The sequence below is a fragment of the Acartia tonsa genome, chromosome 6 (genome assembly GCF_053477335.1).
Source record: "Acartia tonsa isolate MP-2025a chromosome 6, ASM5347733v1, whole genome shotgun sequence".
Lineage (NCBI taxonomy): Eukaryota > Metazoa > Arthropoda > Copepoda > Calanoida > Acartiidae > Acartia > Acartia tonsa.
Window position 1 is genome coordinate 45,679,708 of NC_137265.1, and position 22,850 is coordinate 45,702,557.

Genomic DNA, 22,850 nt, shown 5'->3' on the forward strand with positions numbered 1-22,850 from the left:
CCCATTAATTTTTCTCTTCTCATAATCTCTCTCTATTCTGTATGCTCTCGGAGTTGAGAGGTAGAGAGAGAGAGGGAGACAGAAAGAGAGAGAGTAATAAAGGTGTAAGTGTAAGTACCCCACAAGTGCCGGACAATTACCAATTACTCTGGGTGTTTGTGCATGTGTGTGTGTGTGTGTATGTGTGTTTGACAAGTGCGGCAAAAGTAAACCTCTATGATTTCTCTGTAAATAAGAGTACTTGTACTCCGTACTTGAACAGCCATTACTCCGCCAAAAAATGTGAGAAGATTCACTTCTTGGACTCATTGAATCCAGGTGTCCTGTATGCCAGCCAGACAGACAGACAGACATACGGCTTGTCGCAGGCTGGCAGCGACCATCTGTCCTGCGCCAGGATGGATAATTGTCCGCTGCCCCATACACTAAGTCAGCCAATCAAAGCTTGACAACATTTTTTTTCGCACTTGAAGAATAAGTGTATGTGTTGGTTGTTTTGGGGAGTAATGCAAAATAATAATTTATGAGCAAAGAAAATAACTGTCATAACTTTTAAAAACATTTAGGGTTTACTGTATTTGTTTTAGTTTTTTTTGGTTATCACGGAGGGATATTGCATCTCGAAAAAAACTGTTCCTTTATTAGAAAATAATCATAATTGAAAAGGGGGAAGACGTATAAAAAGAGCTTAAAACAATCCCATAATATAAATATAAATTAAATAAGCTAAAAACCATCCTGAGACCTATGTGAAGCTCTATTTGAATAAAGAACTCTTTCAGTTCGGTAATACTTACTACACTTTATTTGATAAGATGTTTAAAGTACACTCTATTGAATATTTTTGTTCTTGTTTTGCTAAAATTAAATCATCAGCAAATTATTTATTTTCAACAACAGATGTAAAAATAAAAATGAGTAAAAAGTATTTTTCATTGTAAGCAGATTTAAGATTTTAAATGAAAATTTTGCACATTAAGAAAAGTATTAAATTCTGTTTGTATAAGCAATTTTACAATTCTTTATATTATTGTGTTTTTTATGTTAAAAAAATGAAGCTTATTCATTTATTTACTTGAATTATCTAAATTATATATAATATGTAAATAAAGCAAATTATTTTACTTTTTAGATGGTGCTTTTTAGAATACTAACGGCATTGTCCCTAGGAAATAGGGGCAGTGTGTTCTAAGGGGATGGGATAGAAATAGTCTAAAACCCCCCTGGAACCCATGTGTAGCTTTTCTCAAAACGGAGAACTCATTTGATTCAGGGGATATAGAGATCTTAATGGAACAAATATGGAAGACCCTTAGATAAAACTTTTAAAAAGAATAGTTATTTCTTTCATCGTATTATAAACCGCTTTCCGTGGATATAGAATGTACAATTATAAGATTAAAACCAGTTTTTTAGCCCCGAGGTGCCGAAGGCACGGGCTAAAAAAACTTGTTTTAATCTTATGATTGTACATTTTTATATTCGTAGAAAGCGGTTTATAATACGATGCTAGACATAGTTTTTTCGTTTGGATAAGAACCGGTCCTATCCACCGGATTCGAATGAATACGAGAAAATTATTTTAATGTACACTGTCCCCCCAAAATGATCCATTACGCGTTTTAAATCCCATTTCCCCAATACATTAAATTTCCCACCAACTCTAATTTTCTCTTTGTATTTTTGCGCATTTTATATTTAGCCCCTTCTATTTTTTTTAGTAGCGAAGCTACTCTATAATGTAATATGTTCGTTTTTCCATCTTCAATTTGAGGAAGACATCTTGCTTTACACGAACAATTTACATGGTCCGTCAGTCTGTTGGTCATTTTTTTACTAGACCCTTTTTTTATCCTCTCACTCTTTTTTATGACCATTGGACATCTAGTCTATACCTAGCTTTGTCCGTTTGTCCATCTATGTTTATTTCTTTTCTTTGCTACCTACGGATATTGTCATCCTTGTTATATCCCTTCCAGCCTTTTTTGTTGCTGGCAGCCAGTAGCAAATTCATTTACATTTTAAACAAACATTGTTAGAAAAAAAATCTATATCCTGCTGAAGAGCGTGCGACTTTTGCATAATTATTTGTATTCCCTATTTAAATTTACAAAAATCCCCTCAAAATGTTACAAAAAGAATTAAAATTAAAGAATTTTTTGCCATCAAATGAAAAAATCGATTTATTCTTAATAATGATATCTTTTATTTGTGCTTTTTTTGACTATAGCTTCGTGTCGTTAATTTAAGCAAGTTAGAAATGTCCTATAGATTTAAATTTTGTATGAAGATTACTGTAATACTTAAGTACAATTTAGAAGACATAGCAACTCTACAATAAATACCACAAATTCCGTATATCTATTATAACAAGATGATTTTTGCCATTTAAAAAACAATATCATTTATGCTATTATCATTAGGTATATTGTTATAAAAATGCATCTCTATATTCAAATCCAAAAATGTAGGTATGTCCAAGAATCCTGTTTTCAAGTAATTTTTGGATTTATTTATACGGAAGATTTGTTAAAACTTCTTACTAATAAATGCATTGTTACTCAATATGTCTTAATGTTCGTTTGTCTCAATTTATAATTTGCAATGCTTCGCTTTTATAAACGTTTTCAGCCCTGGTTTTATTGTGTATTTGACCTCAAACAGTCAAAAAAAGGAAGCTAAAATGTTAACATTTGAAAGTGTAAATGTATAGATAAGAATTTACAATATTCTGAAAACCAAAAATCTTACATCTTGATATTTAGCAATAGTGTTCAATAACAGGCATAGGCGTGCACATGGGGTGTGCGTGTGTGTGTGTGTGTGGGGGGGGGGGGGGTAATATACACCACTGACAATTTCGAGAAAGGGCCCGAAAAAGGTAAATTTTCACGGAATAGATGCCAATATGCCTCAAACTCTAGAAATCCCAAGAACATCTTCCGAGGTCGTGTGGGGGGCTTTTTAAACCCGCAGCAAAAATTTCGTTATAGGCGATAGGTAAAAGGTATGAAGAAATGAAAAACAGGGGTTTGGGGGATAAGGGCGAAACAACCATTTATTTTCCAAGTACCCAAATGTTATTTAAAAACCAATAAATCTAATTTTATTGCTTCAAATACATTAAAAAAAACAAAGATTAAACCATTTTTACCCATCTTACTCGGCTACCACTTTATTTATTTAACACATACACACCCCTGTTAGACGAGGAACCATTATTATGGCACACAATTTCAATGGTTTATGTTGACTTTTAAAATAAAGTGTAGCTTACAAATTATCGTTATCTGTAATGGAGGCAAATTTACCATAATAAAATGTCGATATAATGTGAAAGCGCCAAAGTCCAACTGGGGGAAGTACAATTCCTTATCTAGCTTGGGTCACAAAAATTCTCTTTTTCGGTTTGGACTTTTTAATGACCAAGTAGGTGTAAATGTGTGTGTCAGCGAGAGAGAGAGAGAGAGAGAGAGATAGAGAAAGAGAGAGATAAAAGAGAAAGAGAGAGAGAGAGAGAGATAACGAAACTAAAAAATATGTTTTTTTGCTCAATTAAACAAAAAATCAGGTCTAGAAATAAAATTTGAAGGAAGTCGGATTGGCTTTTTTTCTTAAAGATAACATTCTCTATGTAAATTATTGATTGTTTTAAAGAAATTTGTGTCAAAATAGAATCATACTAGATATCTAGAATTTTTATTTACTTTTTTATGGACATTTTTACCCCATAGAAGGAATGTAATTTTACTACGATTCATTAGAACCAGTTTAGTTTCAGCGGAAAGGAAAACTTGACCATAATGATCACAAATAAACTCCCCCCCCCCCCTCCCCCTAATTTTCCCATGTGACTAACCCCTGCGGGAGCCTTAACCATGCTAGGCTACCCAGTACCTAATATAACCTAACCTGAAAATTAACCCCTTCCGTTTTTAAATCTATTTCAAAATAAGAGGAGAGGGTAGGTTCCTTTGCTAGACCAGGCTCTTTAAGGGAAACCACCGATAAATTCAAATAATAATTTTGATGAAAAATGAACATAATTATAAAAAAAAGCCAATTTATTTGAGTGACCTGTTTTTTTTCTTATCTCAAATTTTGAGTATTTAGTAAATGTTTCCATTAATTATACTGGTTTTAGGCAGCCAACCATGATAGAGGAAACTCTTTTTTTTTTTTTTTTTTTCAAAAATCCGCTGGATTAGAATCAATTCAGAGCTATATTGAAAAATAAGGGAAAATTTTTCACAAAAATCATATATTAATAAAATTAGCTCAATTGAATTAATCTTACATTTTTATTTACTATCCGTGGAAAACTGCCTATAATACGATGCGATAAATGACTATGATAAAATAAAATCACAAACAGACATTTTCTTTATATTTGACTTATAAAAATGAAAATCCGTAGTGTCTCTTTATTCCAAGTATCAGGCAAGATTTGTTTCATGATTTTAGAATATTAATTGATGTTTTTCCAAAATAAATTGGAAATGTATAAATAATTTTTAATTTTATCTGTATGTGTATTTGTAAAAAGGTAGCTGAAAAGATCACCCCTGTCCCCTACCCCCTCCATTTCCATTTTTTTTGTTTAAAAAAAGACAACAATTATTTTATGAATTTTATTTTCTTTCTCGTGGAAAAACTTCAGTCCAGAACCGGTTCTTATCCGGTGGAAACGAATCATTGAATCTGATGTTTGGAAAATTATGTTCTAAATTAAAATTTAGCTAAATGTAAATTTAAATACTTGTAAAGTTTTCAAGTTTTCCCTTGGTTTAGAAACTCCAAGTAGAAATTCTAAATACAATTCTTAATACAAGAATGATATATGTTCAAAGCAGCAAACACTCCCCAGACACAGGGATCTAAATTGATAAGACTATGGCCGATAAATTGATGTAAATCCCCATTGATTATTCACAAAATTACCCCTTCTGTAGATTACAATTAATGGTTGAAACGTTTGGAAACTCTATGAACCCACCAATCAAAGTTCACTAATGATTCCCAAGGTTGTTAAGCCAACGAAAAATAAAACGTTATCATAAGACTTTGGTGACTATTGTAAAAAAAACAGCTCAATGTCCCCTCCCTCCCTGCATCAGATAATCAATCTCTAATACAATTGGGCTATATCTGAGGCGGCTTTCTAGCCAATACATAACCTATTTTGAATCATAAAAATAATGTTTTCCTAAAAATGATTTCATTTGTGGTCCTTGTGCCTAACTTCTCAACTAGTCAATAGTCTTAATCATCAAGATATAGAGTTGCTACGCTCCAGTTTCAAAAACTAAATTCCAAGTGAGATTTTCACATCCTTTGCAAGTTAGAATAAGTTTACATGTAAATTAAATATATGTACAATGAGCATATACAGGGATCTTAAGGGATAAGACAATGGAATATAAATTGACATACGCCCCTAATTTCAATAATAAAATTATATCTTCTGTAGAATAAAATTATTGGCGGAAAAGTTTAGATTCTGAAGGTTGTACATCCCAAAATAATATTTTATAAAGTCCTTAAGTTTAGGAGCCAACGAAGTTAATAAGACCATTATTATAAACATTGCGGACTAGCATAATTTACAGTGCAATGTCCCCTTCTTCCCTGGATATGTGTTAAAGAGTTATATCAACGCTCGTTTATATTTTTAGTTTATTTTATACTATAAGTCAAATACTTCTTGAATATTCGTCCGTAAGTAGCAATATATCTCAGGAATAACTGGGCCAACAGAATTTTGCCTTTGAGTTAATAACCCTCACATTATTCTAACCAATGCTAAAATTATATTTAAAGAATTATAGTTTTGTATAAAAATGATTTTTTAAAAATATACTTGATTACAGTCACTCTGGGGCCAACAAAAAAGGATTATCTCCAAGATTTTTATTTTATTTCAAGGACAATTGTAGTTATATGTTGATTATAACCTGTTTTAATCCGGCGCAAAGAAACGGATTCGAAGCCATACTGGAAAGCTGCATTACTAAATTTATGAATAAGAAAAGCAGACCGCGTCAAGTTTTTAATATAATCATAACAAAATACCTTGGAAAGACAGGGGGGAAAGGGACTAGTACCCAAAGTTTTGATAGAAACATTCTCTCATTAGTTTGTTTAAAAACTTTGGGAACCTTTATTAAATAGTTTAAACTAGAAGTGATCAAACTTTTGCACCAATAATTTTAATTCTCAAGAGGGATTACTTTGGGAATGTACATCAATTTAGTGACAATTGGCTTATCCCTAGAATTTTCTGTTGAAAGAGCATTTAACCTGAGCAAAGAAGGGGTGTGCCATCAATTTCGCACATTATCAAATCCGCATATGTATGCAAAAATATAAAATGGCATTAGAATTAGAGAATGCGAAGATTGGAAAAGGAGGGGAAAGGGCAGGGATTTTAAGGGATAAGACTATGGACAACAAATTAATGTACATTCCCACCAATAATAAATAGAATTTCCAATTATGTAGATTGATGTTATGATTGCCAGCGAGGGAGAGAATTTCTTTTTAAAACTTTTTTCATCAATATAAAATACTGTACGTTGTACTATGCCTCTCTTTGAAAAAGTATCTTATTGCGGTTTTGATGATTTTATAAAGTGATACATTTAGCGGAAGAGATAGAACACCAGCAAAAAATGGCAAACATATTTATGTTTAGCACAAATTTCAGGATTAATGGACTGGCTTTCTAGCAATTTAGTAAAACTTCAAATTGTTGCAATTGATTATTGATCATCTTAAATTTGGGCAAGAAAGAATCATCTGATTAATCTAAAACTTAGTATTATTGACTCTTTGGTGATTTTGTGTAAGAAAAGTTAAATCAAAATTCAAAAATATTTTGTGCGTAGCCAAAAATCTCGCTAACCGCTGAACCTATATGGTTTTCCTTTACAGTTAAGCTTCTTGTAGGCCTATTGCAGGTTTTTAACTATTTTTTGGGAATAAAAATGCACACTCTATTTTTTTTAAAACTAAAATTGAATGAAAGTGAAGCTAAAACGTTGTTACTCCTACCTTGCCTCTGACATTAGTACATTTAAAGCTGCCGGCTAAAAACTTGTAAAAAAAACTGTCAAGTGAGAATGTGCAACAATATTGTTTTAACTTGTACTAATTTCTAGCTGTTGATGTTTTTATATGTTGCTCAAGTATTTTTGCCTTGCTTCTAATGGACTGTAAGACAAATAATATGTTCATGTTTTCTCAGAGGAATAAACAACTTTTAGTGGAGGTAGAAGGAATTTTTTATTGTTTTTTTTTCTTTGGAGATATTTTTTTAGTAGCGAAGCTACTAAAGTATTCAAAATGTCCATTTATATGTCTGTTGTAAACGTGACTTTTCGGCTCCTATTTTAGAATTGGTTGAATGTGCTGTGAAGTATTCATTATATGATTTGATTGGTCCGTTAGTATGTCCCCTTTAAAACTGCTTTGTTTTTGTTTTTATAAATATTTGATTTTCTTTATGGATGTTGTCATCCTTGTTAAATTACCTTTGATTGCTTCAATTAAAAAAACAAAACAATTATTTTATTTAGGGAAAAAAGTTATAAGTTTCTAAGAAAATTAATTTGCAAGGTCAGATAGGTTAGTTTAGATTAAATTGGGTTTAAAAAAGGAAATAAATTTAAATGGGGGGGGGGGGGGGGGGTCAATGATCAATAGGCACGTTAAGAAAGAGCACCGAAAATTTCCTATTTCCAAAAAAGTTTTTATTTTGTGAGTAATATTTCTGAATATATATTTAAATTATTCTTAATGTATTCTGTTCATATAGGAAATTTGCAAATAAAAAGCTAAGACTCCGTGTTAAACTTATAATGCTATTGTTATATCAACATAATACCATTTTGTACAATGTCATACACTTTGACTAAGGATACTTCAGGTATGTTTAAGACAATTTGGCGACGTTTATTAACACTAATAACAACATGAGCATGAACCTTAAGGGATAAGACAATGAACGATAAATTTATATACAATCTCCACTGGTGATAAACAAAATTACCCGATTGTTAGTTGAAAAGTTTAGACAAGATTTCAATCAAGTGATGGATTTAATGAAAGTTGAATGTAAAACTTTGGGTACCAGTGTAATTTTATGTTCAATTGTCACCTATTCTTTGAACATAAGTTAATTAAGACATTATTTCTTAAATGTTATTTGTTAGTCTCCAAGTTTAACAGGAGCTTTATTGGCAGTAGCACGACTGATTGAATAAAATTTCGTATAAAAATCTAATTCCCCGCTTCAGATAATCCGAAAATTAGATGAATTCTTCAAAATTTATTGTCAAATCACTCAATAAAGTTGGGCATATGAAACAAAAAGAATGAGAAAATAGCAATTCAAATTTTGATTAATTAACCCTGAACTATAAAGCATAAAAAACAGTAGCTGTCTATAGAGCCATAGCAAAATGGGGATAGATGTCACTGCTTTTGGCCTACCTATTATATTAACGTCAGGAAATACCCTATACCCCATCTCTTTTCAAGGGGGTTTCTTTCCCCCTTCACTTTCTCTTTCCTTCTACTATGACGTCAATATAATAGGTAGGCCAAAAGCTGTGACATCTATCCCTTTTTTCTTAGGGCACTAAATACAGCTTCTCAATAACAAGGTACTACTAAAGATTGTAAAATTATTCACTGCAATTCCCCTATCCCTGCATAATTTTCCTGATTGTTGATTACTCCTATGCATAGGTTCTATTCTTTATTTGCTAATCAGTTGCAGCTAACAAATTCTGATTATTTTCAAACAAATGGAAATTAAAATCAATTTTGTCTCTAATGCAGAATAAAATTTATTTTTATTTTGAAAAATTCAATAAGCTATCGAACAAATATGTCATATTCAGTGATTTATTGAAAAAATTGGGGTTGTAAATTATTCCTGTCCCCTTTCATTGACTTTTAAAAAATCCTTTTTTTGGGGGGTTAAACAAACTCAAGGTTTACGAACTTTTCGACCATTAATTATAATATAGAGAAGGGATAGTTTAGTTTATCATAAATGGTGTCTTAGAGTTTCTGAGAAGTTGTTCACACTAAATTGTTTTGAGTTTATTTAGTGAGAGGTTTGAAAAATGTCGCATTGTACCAATTATGTTGACTCTTTAAAGACAGAGGTAAAGGAATTTCCAGTATTTGTGTGGTGTTTAAGATCTCTAAACTGCCAAACACAGTGCTCAGAATTATAAGAATAATGGCGTATAGTCCCTTTCGTGGCAACGCTCCTTAAGAGCGTTTCTTCGTATTTCTACAGTAGCTTTTCTCCTATTTCTAGCCCCCGCGGGGAGTTATAACCCTGCGGGGCAACCACCTAACCCAGTATAACCTAACCTAACCTAAAATAACCTATCGAAAGCCAGTTTTAAAATACGACGAATTGCCCCCTTTTGGGACGAAAGGGACTATACCCGAATAATGTTGGCAAAGGAAAAACCAAAAACCAAAATAAATCAAAACAAAATGTGGGGGCAAATAAAAGGTCATCATTACTACCAAGAAAAACCGCCAAAAATAGCAGGAATCATGTGATTTTCAAAAAATTTTGCTGCTATCTCACTTACCTACCATTTAATCCTTAGTGTTGACCCTATGGAATAACAACAGAACAAAAAGCAGGTGGAATTGTCAAGTAAAAAGGTTTGCCAGGTATAATCTTTGAATTATAAGTATCTTCTAGTTACTTTAGTATAGGGAATGGATATCACCTGGAGATGACTTTTGCCTCTACTTTTATCATTGAATTATCTATTTTAGTAAAATTTTATATAGTTAATGGGATTGTTTTAGACCATTTCATTGTTGAATTTTAGTGTTGAGATGGTTTTAGGCCTTTCCTGTTCTTTCTCTCACAATGAAGATTCCCAAGATGCTGAGGGCAAATCCAATAGTGTAAAACGATAATCATAAAAAAATTTTGGAGGCAAAATTTATTTTATTCCGTTAACACACCCCTGTCCCTAAGCAGGCCAATCATTGTCACATTTTTAAAAACCTGATTCAATACAAAAGACCTTTTTTGAATTGAATGTTTTGGGGGAAAATATGATAATAATGGGAAGGCTTTTTTTAATATCAAAAGATTTAACAATGGTCTATGATCGGATAATTTAGTTTAAGTTAGTTTTGTTAATTTGATTTAAGTTTTAACTGAATATCAGCAAATATAACAATTATAAACAATAAAATAATAAAATGGTTTTCTTCCTTTCAACCAAACGGACATATCTTTGCTTACAGAGTTGCTGCACTAAAAACAAAACAAAAAATATTTTATCCCAAGATGGCACAAAGTGCAGCCGCCAAAGTGAAATTATTTTTTTTGAATGGTTAAAACTATGTGTTATAATATCAGGAATAGGGGAACGGTTAATTTAATGTTTTAGCAATACTATTATCTTAAAACCCAGGGGTTTTAAAGGATAAGACCATGAACGACAATTTGTTGTAATCCCCCATTTGTAATAAACAAAATTACCCCTTCTCTAGGTTAAAATAATAAGTGAAAAGGTTTTGACAAGGATCATGATTTTTTAAAAAGTAACCAAAGTTTTAATTTAAGGAAACGAATGTGATAACGAATTATTGTTCATAAAACTTTGGGTACCATTATAATTTACAGTCCAATATCTTCTCTCTAAAGTAATCATTATGTCATTTTTGGAATAGCGTTACATTGTAGTTATAGTTTTCTAGTAGATTGATTATTACGTTATCTCTGGCAAGAAGTGTGTGTATTCTAGGGTCAATTTGATGTTGGCCCGAAACCAACTTGATCACTTTTCTCCTAAGGTTATAAAATTGACTGTTTTTTTATTTTTGAAATAACAAATATTTCACCTTAATATAAAATATTTTATATCCACTTTTATGGCTTGAGAAATAGAGTTCAAATCGAGAATTTTTTTAACATTTCCATGGACTATATCTATAAACACGGTAGGAAAAATAATACGACAAGGTTTTTCGCCACTCCATAGTATCTTATCCTTGTTAGATATGGTTTTTCAGTTTTACACCTTTTGTTTAATAAAACAAGGATGACAACATCCATAAAAGCGAAGCACTGAAACGGTTAGACAAATGGACATTAATACTAGTAAAGTGTCAGAACTGAATAAACTGAATATTAATAAATAAGCTTATATGAACGTGTGTGTGGTTTTGGGGTTTTAAGTTTTTTTTTGTAAAACGGAAACAAGAATTTTTTTCCAAAGCAGCCAAGCCATCATATATCTAATCGTATTATAGACAGCTTTCCACGCACATTAAGATGAAAGAATTATGATTAAAACCAGTTTTGGTAGTCGTGAGGAAAAGGAGGCACAGATAACAAAAATGGTATTAATTGTATGATTTTTATTTTTATATTCGTGGAAAATTTAATACTAATAAAATATAATACTATAAACGATTTTTCAGTGTGGCTGAGAACCGTTTTAATCCAGAGGATATTAATCGGTTTCTAAGCTATACTGACAAATAAGAACAGCTGTTTTTAGAGATATTTTGCTTCAAACAAAAAACTTTACATTTTACAATTTAATAACTTTTGAGTAGCTTTGGTATTTTTTTAAAGCATAAACGACAAACCCGATAAAAAGAATTTAACAAGGTAGATTGTACCTCGTTGCGGTTACCCAAATATGTAAGCATTTTTTATGTCAAAAAGGTTTTATTAAAGTTATATTATTTTCCCGTTTTAGAACTAATGGTCTAAAAATAAGTTTAGGTGAAAGCCTAAGGTCTGCTTTTTTAATTGATAGAAGAATCACTTACCAAAGGTTAGCATTTGTGACTTTAGCATTCAAAACATCTGAAATAAAAAATAGGTTTTTAAAAAGAATTCGTTGTATTTTAAAAATTTCTATGAACATAGCGTTTCAGTGCGTAATTGAGGTCGGTCCGTACGTCCGTCCGTAACGGCTAGCAACAAATCTATTTACAATTTTGTTTGGAATTTAATGTTTTAAATGCTTATTAAGTTCTGACATTCTGCAAGCGTATGAATAAGATGGATACTTATTTAATTAATAAAAATAGTCATATGCTCGATTGTAAAGTACAATATTCATAGTTTGCTAAAAGCACAATATACAATACATTTACGCAATGGTCATAAATTTAAAAAAAGTATAAATGCCAAAAAAATGCTGTAGGTATAATAATGTTTTTAAACACTTTATTTACATATTTTATTTGCAATGATATCATCCAACTATAAAAACAATTTTGCATTCCAAGTCATTCAAAATCAAATTTTAAACAAGGATAATAATGCTTGTTTTCACATAAAGTAGCGCAGCGACAATAGCAGACAATATAACAGTACATGTTTGGCAGGTATTCTTTATAAATCCGTAATATTTTCTTATGAAGGCGTACAAAATTTAATAAATTTATGTTTTCGAAATTTCAAAAGCCTAATTTTTAATAATTAATTTAACATAAATTGATATAAGCGAAGGGAGATCTAATTAGAGGGATTTAAAGGGATAAAACAAAGGCCAATCAATTGATGTACATCCCCAATAATGATACACAAAATTGCCCTTCTATAGGTTACTATTATTTGTTGAAACGTTTCGACACTCCAATATTGTTGAGAAAATGTTATTATAAAACTTGGGGGACTAGTGTAATAAACAGCCCAATGCCCCCTCACTCCCTGCCTAAATTACCATCCCTCCATGGGTATAGAGTAGCTCTACTATTGAATAAGAGAAAAAAGGCAAAAGATTTTATTTTAAGCACTTTTTTTTTACAGAAATTTGCATCTTATTCGTATTTTACAGTTTTTGCTATCTTGCCTCACTATTGAAAAGTAAATTGACTCTTATCTTTAAGATCCCTCAAAAATGTGCATAAAAGGTTTTATTTCAACCTTTAAAAAGTTGGAAAGAAACATGTTTGCTTGCGGTGGTGGAGTAGAGAGAGAGAGAGACACCTTTACAATTTTAAGCAAAAAGACATTATTGTCTTCGCAAAAAGAATCGTATTCATTTCATCTTTGGAAAAGGGGTGAATATATTTATTTTGCTAAAAATGCTAAAAAGTCTTTAATACTGTTTTCGTTATAGGGGCTGTGATCCAGGAAAATGGCATTAAACCATATCATGTCATATATAATGTTTCCTTAAAGGAACATCCAAATTGCTATACTGATATTCCCCTAGCCTTTAGGGTCTTCTGACCTAGAGGGAGATATTTAAAATCTTATAATACCTCGGGACTAGTATGCTTACCCAAAAAGCCTGAATTAGTGCAGCCATTTAAGAGATATTTACTAAGGACCTAAAAACTTTACTATTTGTATATTATATGTTATGTTTGCTTATATGATTGCACCTCTAAACTTTTTTTTCCAAATCTCAAAAAAAACATCAAATATTTAACCCTGTTTTTACATAGATAGAAATCTTGAAATTTTACTATTTTTTGGAATACATATTCTTATTTTAAGTGTCTTTTTGTGGAATAACAAACTTTAGGATGAATTAAAAAATAATAAAATATCATTTATAAAATTTTTTCTTTGTTTATTGAGGTGTCCAAATTTGTAATGCTATTTAAAAAGCAAATATAATTTTACAACTTCAACCCCCTTACTCATTTTTTACATGAGTATCACCCCTTGTTGTCCCCTTCTCCAAGTATAAAAAAGTTAAACCCAGAAATGGTTGTTTTTAAATATAATCAAAGCTTCTCTATAACTTGTTTATAAGACAAATCAGACTTTATATTTGAAAATTGACCCTGGTAGTTACAAAAGCTAGTGATCAAATTAGAAGCTAGAGAATATTTAATGATATTTTTGTTGACATTTCATAGCTTATCCTTTACTTAACTTCTTTTCTCTTGTGCTTTATTAATTTCTAGCGCCTTTAGCATCTAGGAGCTCTGAAAATTCAGTGGAGATAGAAAATAGCTTAAAACCATCCAAAGACTTAAATCTGAAAACAAAATAGCCTAAAACTACAATTTCTTATATGTGAAGTTTCTAAAACGGAGACTTCAATCAGTTTAGTAATTAAGCTTTAAAAACCCTTACTATTTTTAAAATTTGATAAAATTTTGACTTTTCAATAACACCGCCATTGTTAAACATGGTTGTTCTAGTTGTTGTTGAGAGGTGTGTGTTGTCAGCAAATCCTACTAAAATTTTTGGTAGGTCGTAAATTGGATTTTTTTATTAAACAAGCAAAATATAGTTTACATTTCAAACCCTCAAAAAAAAACAGTAATGTTGTAAAAATTCATTTTAGTTTAGATCAGCAAAACTTAGTTAGTAGCGCCATAAAATTACCTAAACCACTATAAGAATTAAATAAAAAATTATAAAATAGCCTAAAATCATCCTAAGACCCTACAATGAAGATTTCTTTTGGTTAGGTCATTTGCGAGATGTTAACAAACAAACAACAACATTCTTTACCATCAGAATCCAATTTGGTCAATATCCTTAAGCTTCTATATACAGAATTAAAAAAATGAGGGGAAGATTAATTTTTCTTTCATTGTTTTATCCATGAAAAATAGATGCACCTACTTACATTATTTAAGAAACCTCATTAATTTTGAAACCTAACCAAAAAAAAAACTATTAACATATGCGTTAAAAATAGTTCAGAATTTTTGATTAACATGCTTTACTTATGAAAAAGTTTCTCTTGATGCCCTTTTGGCAAACGTCTTTTTTTGTAATCCATAACATTTTCCCCCATCCCCTTTTTCCTCCTATAAGATTGCTCCAATCTCCACCCTGGGGCGCATCAAATCTGCCCATTTTTTAACCCACCCCCAATGCCCAAAAGCCCTCAATCATTTTTATCTTATTTATAAAAAGACAACCATTACAGGTCCCCCTCCCCCCTCAATTTTTCCGGGTCTAGATTCCCCTGGCCTATAACTCTGCATGAGGGAATCAAGGGTGCGACAGCCGCCATTTTCTTTTTACAATTCCCGCATTTTCTTTTTAATAATTGAAATTGATCAATATTGTAAGATTTGCACAATTTCCCAAAAAATCCGCAAAATATCCGCATAAATTTTCATCCATCCGCAAGAAAAATAAGCGGCCGACGTAGCTTGTTGAAAATATTAGCCTGTATACACATCTAAGGCTCATCATACATCATTATTTTCTTCAATCACAGTTATCAATAGAGGAGCGCGTGTGCGTGGGGGGTTGGCAGGGTCCATAGGGGCAAGGAACGGGGGGGGGGGGTGCGCACTTTTTCCATAAATATAGAAAATTTAACTAGATGTAAAAATATTACAGGGGGTGGTGGGGGGGCAACTTTGGGGGGGGTTGTTATACAGATACATTTTTATGTAAAGGTGTGCTCAATATATATTTTACAGGGTATATCATATAAATTGTACCATTTTTAAAACCTTACTTTTTAACCAAAGAATCCAGCATCTATGTGGTCCTAAAACGAAGTTATACAACCCAAAATATGATATTATTCTTACAAACTTAGAATTTAGTAAATCAGGTACTTCTAATAAATTTTGACATTAAGATCTTTAAAATTTTTTTAAAAAATGATCGTTCTGATAAAGATAAAAAACATTTTGTTCTCTTTATTTCCTGTACTTATTTAAGTTAACAAGGATAACAACAATGTAAAGCGAAGCTCTGAAACTTCAATACAAATGAACATTAACACTTAAGTAGAGTGTCAGAATATAAATTTATAAAAGTCGAACGAAAAAAAATTGTAAGTAGATCTGTTAAAAAACTGCTTTAATGCAGGACATACGTACATTTTTAGGAATTGACTATAGAGATGTTTCGCTCATAACAATTTACTTTGTTGTCCTAGGAATCTGTATAAAATCAATCACATAAAGTTTGAAATCAATAGGATAATTCTAACATGCCTAAATTGACGAAAAAAGCTATCCGTTACGGACGTACGGACGGAAGGACCGACCCTATTTATAGAAAAGCTTCGCTTAAAAAAAAAAAAACACCCTGTATATTATCATCAATTCTTAGTTTAGGGGGGAGGAATTTGAGGGAGCAGGAAATAAAAAGGGAAATTAAAGTTGCATAAAATGGGGAGGAATTTGTAAGAGGGCCATCGACCTTTTTTCATCTCTTATAGATGTAAATATGATCATTCCTCATTTATAATTTTTCATATTTCATGCATACAAAATTAGAAACTTGAACCATTGATTATTATACTTTAGAATTGGCCTGAATCTGTTATAACATATGTAGAGAATTACATATAGAGCCGAGTAGTAATGTTTTTTTCCATAGATTTATATTTTCAAAGGATGCAGCGTACGATAAGAATTTCTGCCTATTGTAGCTTAGAATATGGAAAATGAAGAAAAAAGGATCTAATTGGAAGTGGCAATAATTGCAATAAATTTCCTATCGGAATGAATTAACATAAATTTAAAATCTTGTACAAAAAGTTTTTATTTTAGTAGGTTTCTATGAAGCAAATGGGGAACTGTTAAGTCCTTATTTTAAAAAGCCAATTGTAGGTATTTCTGTTTTTAATGAATTCTGGAACAATTAGAGTCGGGCTTATCATCTCAATCTTTGGTTCTACTTTCAAATATTTTAGGTTAAACCTTGTCCACAAACAAAAACTTGGGAACGGAAAAATAAAATTGATTACTGTTTAAAGTTTTGGGGAGCTGGAATTTAATGAATGAAAGATAGATAAAAACAAGTTGGAAAAAACAACAATTATTTTAAGGACCATACATTTTACGAGATTTTTTATAATAGTTTATAGTATTAGGTAAATTAATGTATATTTTTGGAACACAGTAATAGTGTCTGACTGATTATGACCTAACAAAAAAGATTAGCCAATGAGAGGCTAATATAAATTTTACCGTTGGTCAATAACCGCCTCTCATTGGCTAATTTTTTTTTGTTACGTCATAATTAGTCAGACACTATTACTGTGTTCATATTTTTGGGACGGTTTTATAGACAGTTGTCGACGGATAAGTCCTACTTTTTTTTCCTCAAGGGCCAACAGAACAGGGTTTCATATTTACATCTTCGTAGACAATTTATACAAGAAAGTAAAGCTTAGAAAAAATATGAACTTGTTTCTATTGAATCCCCTCTCTAAAAGATTTTTTTTATAATCTCTTAATTTAAAGTGTGACATCCTCCCACCCTCCACCCTTCATCAATGGATTTCAATTAATCTATTAAGTGTTAAAAACCTGCAGGGCTGCTAAACAATGACCTAACCCAAAAGAATATTTTTTTTAAAGTGGGAGGGGGATATTGACGTCCCTTTTTAGATTAGAGGACTTTGCGGATTTTCAGTAAACCTACTTGAAAATTACTTGTAAAAGTTTATTAAGTACTTGATCCGGGGTTGGACTTACTCTATTTATCAGGGATTCAGGGACAAGGCAATAGGCAATATTGCAGAATTGAATTGCTTTAAAAAAAACTTTTATCACTTATCAGAATTGAAATTTTGGAGTAGAATTATTTAAATAAAGAAGAAACTTAAGAATTCTATACAAAATCAAATTCACTATATCTTGTCCAAAGAATCATTGAAAATAAGTGAAAAAAAACATTTTTTTTCTTTTCTCTAGCCTTATGTCCTGCTATGTACTTACATCTTTTCCTCTAGTTGCTCAACTTGGACTCGTGTTTTATGAACAATTCTTTGAGGCTGCTATAAAACTAAAAATATTTCAAATGTTATTCAATTCTGAAATAAATTGCATATAAAAATAATTAAAAATACATGAAAAACAATAGTTAAAATTATCAATTTCTAAAAAGAATTGCTTTTTCTGGTATAATACCTTTAATCTCATGTATTTTATTTCTACTTTACACACGTTACCCCTTTCTTTTTATTTACCCCTCTTTCTCTTCCAAGTTAAACGAGGAAGTATGTTATTGTCTTATAATTTTATTATATCATGTAAAGGGTATAAATTAAAAAGGGCCTTGAATGTCATTTTATCGATTGATTTCCATTAAAGACAATTTGTCTGATAGAGATGGAAGTATAGGACATTAGGCTGTTTATTATGATAGTCCCCTAAGTTTTATAATAACGTTTTCTTATTCGTTGTCTTAACAACTTTGGTGCCATTAAATGATGGTTGGTTGGTTGATTAAGATGAGTGTCCAAACGTTTTAACCGCTACTCGGTTCTTACAGAATGGGTAATTTTGTATATCATTATTGGGGATGTATATCATTTTATCGACCATCGTGATGAAACAATAAGAGCACTTGGGTTCAACAGGAATCCATTTTTTTGTGAATCCTTAGTAAAACATCTAATCCTAGTTAAAGAACTAATTTAGATCGGTATTAAAGAAAATGTGCGATGCTTAGCATTTGAGAGAGAGAGAGAGAGAGAGAGAGAGAGAGAGAGAGAGAGAGAGAGAGAGAGAGAGAGAGAGAGAGAGAGAGAGAGAGAGAGAGAGAGAGAGAGAGAGAGAGAGAGAGAGAGAGAAAATATTAATTCATTATTGAAATTTTAATTAAAACTTACAAGAACGGTACTTTGACAATTTGCGCATCTTCAATCATTGAAAAATATATCTAAGTGCATCTAGCCAGAAATCAAACCCTTAATAACAATGCAGGCTTTAGGTCATCTACCCTATTTAAAAGCGAAGCTTTTCAATAGTTAAGGTCGGTCCGTACGTCCGTATGTCACGAATAGCTCTTTTCATTAATTTAGGCATGTTAAAATTGTCCTATCGATCTAAACTTTGCATGATGATTCCTATAGGAGTTAGGTACGAGTTAGAAAGTAACTCTATAAACATTGCCAGAAAGTCCGTACGTCTATTTGAAACATGTTGCTTTTTAACTTTTTCACAACAAATTTTTATGTCATAAAATTATCCGATTGGTCTCATTTTTGGAGTACTGATTCCTAGGACAACAAAGTACAATGTTATCAGTGAAGTATCTCTATAATCAATTCTTAAAAATGTAAGTAAGTCCAAAACAATTATTCTATATTTAAGTAGTTTTCAACTAATTTACTTAAAAATTTGTTTCGAAATTTTAATTTCTATTTCTGATTGTTCAGTTCTGACACACTACAAGTGTTGTGTTGATGTTCGTTTTTCCTACCGTTTCAGAGCTTAGCTTTTATGGATGTTGTCATCCTTGTTAATCTTAAAATTTAATAGCATATGATATCTTTAATAGGCCTAATTTTGAACATTTACATCATTATACATCTCTATAGTCTATACCTGTATATATGTATATGTATCATCGATGTATATCTATATAATAGAAAAATATATATTTTGATTCTAAATTAAGATATATGTTCTCTTACTGTATAGGATGCTTGCCTAATGCTCACCGGCTGTGCACACACACACACACACACACACACACACACACACACACACATACACACACACACACATGCATCTACTACTAAGCCGTTTGGATATTAAAGGATTCATATCCATCTAGTTTTCTTTCTTTCTTTAAATAACAAAGCTACTCCGTGACTTCAAAATATGGGAGAAGGTAAATTATTAGAGTAAACACTGGAGGGAGAACTGTATCTCCTCATCACAACCACCTTGTGCAACCTTTTTATTAGGTCGTTGTAAAAATCTACTATCGAATGGTATCGCTTATATTAACACAGCCAAGCAGCGGAAAAAAATTAGAAGCAGACGAAAGAGATCTTTAAAAAAGGAAGGGAGGTAGTTGTCTGTATATAATTCTATACTATAGATCTGTTGATAAATTGAGTACAATTTAAAAAAAAAAACATCAGAATGTAAAATTAGAACTTATAGACAAAAGCTCAGTAAAAGATGATTCTTTCTAGCAATTAGTTATTTAAATCCAGAACTTGATTTACTAAGATAACAAAAAAATATTTTTGTTATTTTTTGTTTGTTTGCTTCTAAATTTTTTTTACTTGTGTAATGTTGTAAAGATATTTTAAAAGATGTGAAAAAAATGCCTTTATTTTCATTTTTGCAAATATTACATTTCTTTCATATTTTATTTTTAAAATGATATTTTAAACATTACATTCTTAAAAATAGACCTGACCGTTTTAATTAGTTATTTATATGATTTTTCATAATTTTTAAGCTTTTAGTAAACAATATTTACAATTTTCTTATGTTGCTATTAGTTATGAATTTTATCATCCTTTTATAAAAAGGATTAAAATTATAACATATGTCATTAATACTTAATTTGCTGGATTTCTTTTTTTTTTAAAGTGAAACATCAGTGAATTAGCCCCAACCCCATTTGTCAATGTATAAATAAATGTAATACATACTACAGTGGTAATTTTGTATATCATAATTGGGAATATAAATGAATTTATCATCCATATTTCCTAGGCAATACTAACAGAAGCCTATATCTACGGGGCATTATTATACTTTTAAGTTTTTTTATCATTAAATGTTTGATTTAAATTATTGACGGGGGGTTAATATTGCTCTAGTTACAATATAAAGAGATTATGTTCTTTAATTTAGTAATCATTTTAACATTTGTCTTTAGACTTATCCCTCAGATTAAGCTTGAAAGGTATCTTTTATTAATTAATAATAAGTAGTACAGCTGCTCTGTAACTAGGATTCCTCAGTCCGTATGTGTGTAATTTCGTTCCATTATGTAAGACATATTAAAAATATATACAACGTAATTTAATAATTTTAATGTCCTTGCAAGAACGTCTAATGGGGGTAGGGGGTAAAGGGGTGATTACACCCCCCCCCTAAAATGAATTTGGGGGTATTGTAGGCCTCCCCAAAATTTTGAAATTTGAATTTTTATCCCCCCCCCCCAAAAAAAAAATTAAAGCTTGGACGTCCTTGCCTATATGATATAAAGATTCCACACCCCAAAATGAAAAAGCTTTGACGCCCTTGTGTCCGTGTGAAGCTTTTTCATTGTTTCAATTCTTAAAATCCATCAATAAACAAGGAAATAACTGTCATTCTATATAACTCTCCTTTAGGGACAGATAAACTTACGTGATTCATTTGTGGTTGATTTATAAAAAGCTGTTTTAGTATTAAATGAAAAAAAAACTTTCTAATAATATCTTTAATTCAAGTTATTATGAATACAATTCCAAAATTTACATTTAAATACCATTTCTTAATTTTCTATAACCAAAGCTGCATGATGTCTTACCCCTCCCCCCACCTTATGGAATTTTGTACATCCAACCCCCCCCCCCCCCCCTTCCATCAAAGATTTAATATTACTAGGCATTGATACTATATATGGTTTTTTATACAGACACATACACACACACACATGCACATACACACACATGCACATACACACACACACATACACACACACACAAACACACACACTGATATAAGAGCAGAGCATCAAGTATTTAGAAAGTTTTTCTTTATTTAAAAATTCCAATCAAAGATTTGTGTGTATGTAGAAATTTTATGTTAAAGCTTGTTCCAAAGGAAACTCATACTTTTTGGAAAATTATGTTTAGTCAAACTTTGAGATTTGTTAACAATATCAAGAGATTTATAGTATAGATGTAAGTACAGACAACTACCTCCCTTCCTTTTTCATACCTCTTTCGTCTGCTTCTAGATTATATTCTGTTACTTGGCTTTGTTAATATAAGCGACACCATTGGTTGATTTTCAAGGACCCAATAGAAAGGTTGCACAAGGCGGTTGCGATGGGGAGATACAGTTATTTAACCCTTCTCCCTCTAGTGTTTTATTCTAATGCATCTATCACAAATTTTGGTTTTAATTGTATTTTTCTTTTCAAATTTACTAAATATACCTAAAGCTTTTCTATGTTTTTACTGTATATTTATCTACTGTTCTTATTTCTAGTTTTATTTTACTGGAAACGGGAACATTGGGTGGTAAATAGAACTAAAAGTAACTCTCATTCGTTGTTAAAAAAAAACTTTATTTCATTAAATCAGCACAAGCTTTTCGATCAATTACCTTTATCCATATCAATGTATTCTCCATTGAGATCCCTCAAATTTTTGATATTTTTTCGTCCCTTTGTATGTTGAACTAGAATAGTCTCCCTTTGATGTAATGTATAAATAGGCCTATACACCATTTTTGTAACATTTCTCAAAAAATGGCTTTGAAATCGTGGCGAATATACAAAAAAAGGGAGAGGTAATTTTCTATAATTTGCCCCTACCCCCCACCATCCCCCTACACATTTCAAAAAAAAAATTGTGGTTGAGGGGGGGTGGTGGGGAGAAGGTGTAAATGAGTTTTGTGTATTGGAGGGTGTGTAATCAATACCCCCAAATTTACCACATAATCAAATCATAGGAACAAATTATTAATACAGCCAATTTGAACGCCCTCAATTGTCTTATAAATTAAACTAAAGACGAATTCCTCATAGGATTGCAGTTTGATTTTGATCTGTTAGTTAGGTTAAGTTCAGTTTTTTTGCATTTTATTTCATTTATCCCAAAGCACCGCATGGCTTTGTCCCATCGATTTCAACAGAAACTTTTATTTACAATTGTAGTTTCTTGCAAATATGAAACACCTTGCATAAACGACACTTTAGCGGAATTTAAGGCCCACCTTTTGTATATTGTAGACGAGTAAATTATATTCCACTTTAAAGCCGGATTTTAGGCATTAACACAAAAGATTTTTACCTACCTCAATCATTATTACCCCCACTCCCCTGTCCGGTCCTTGCCCCGACCCTAAGGCCTACAAGACAATCAAACACATAAACACACACACACACACACACACACACACACATACACCCACAATTAAAA

General features: G+C 31.3%; 1 protein-coding gene across 3 annotated transcripts in view; it reads right to left on the reverse strand.

Moving 5' to 3' along the window:
* Positions 1–22,850, reverse strand: part of LOC145322788 (protein abrupt-like) — a 123,438-nt gene that overhangs the window by 35,911 nt on the left and 64,677 nt on the right. For all 3 annotated transcript variants that reach the window (XM_080165051.1, XM_080165049.1, XM_080165046.1), the window contains exon 3: positions 11,836–11,872. The gene's annotated coding sequence lies outside the window, so the exon portion shown is untranslated. The remainder of the gene's footprint in view (positions 1–11,835; positions 11,873–22,850) is intronic.